The following is a 974-nucleotide window of genomic DNA, read 5'->3' as shown; positions in this document are numbered from 1 at the left end:
AACACTTTACATATATTAATATAATATAATATTAATAATAAATATTGTTCTAAAAGTTATGTGAAACGTTGATTTGGGCCTGAACGTGAGGTCTAAATCCCTTAGTATGGCAGCGTTCGACCTCTTTGGTGCCGAGGTGCTGCTTCCGAGTTCCTCGTGAGGAGGTGAGGGGTGGTACCTGCAAGAGACTCCGATACTTAAGTTAGCAAGGGTTTTAAGCAGGTTTTTTAGTAGATTAAAACGTGTGTTATACCTTTGTTGGAATATTTCTATCTTTTCTGATAGATAAGCGTTCCCTTTATCTTGGGAGTTCGTTGGGATATACCTTCTAGATGAGGTAGGAGAGATTTAAGGAGGTAGTTACTTGTTAGGTCAAGTAAAGCTGGACCTCTATGTCGTTGTTCGACCTCTTTAAAGAGGTCAGGCTTATCGTGGAGTCCACCTTTATAGGTGGGCCTTTTTGCGTTATTGGGCCTGACTTTCATTTTATTGGGCCAAGGTATGAATAATACCCCTGCTTGAGTCCGTTCCTTTTATCGGTCGGGCTTAAGCATTCCGTGGCTTCTGCTATGGACGTCGAATTTTGACCTTGTCGGTATTATCCAACGTCTTTTGAATTTTTGAACGTTGGTGGAGTTTTAATGACTGTCGAATACTGCGCGGCAGTTGCTCTTGGGGATTCGTGCATGCTTAAAGACGAGTGAAAGAGCCGTTTCTGATTTATTGTCCCTTATAAAGGGGACTTTTCGGCTCTTCTTCTCCTTTTTGTTGTTTCTGAAAGGTTGTTTTTGCTTTCTTCTTCACCAAAGTGCTTCTCTATGTCATTTCGTCCATTTTTGTTTCCTCGAGATTTCTCAATCTTGGTGTTTGAAGGGTTACTTGCTTTCGCCGGTGTGAAGAGGATCGTTCTTGTTTTGCTATTTTTAAACGTGCTCTCCTTTTTTCTTCACAATCTTCTCCAAGGTTGGTTCTAG

This window comes from Arachis ipaensis, chromosome B01 (genome assembly GCF_000816755.2).
Source record: "Arachis ipaensis cultivar K30076 chromosome B01, Araip1.1, whole genome shotgun sequence".
In the NCBI taxonomy this organism is placed as follows: domain Eukaryota; kingdom Viridiplantae; phylum Streptophyta; class Magnoliopsida; order Fabales; family Fabaceae; genus Arachis; species Arachis ipaensis.
The sequence above is the reverse complement of the archived record's forward strand: the minus strand, read 5'-3'. Positions refer to the sequence as shown.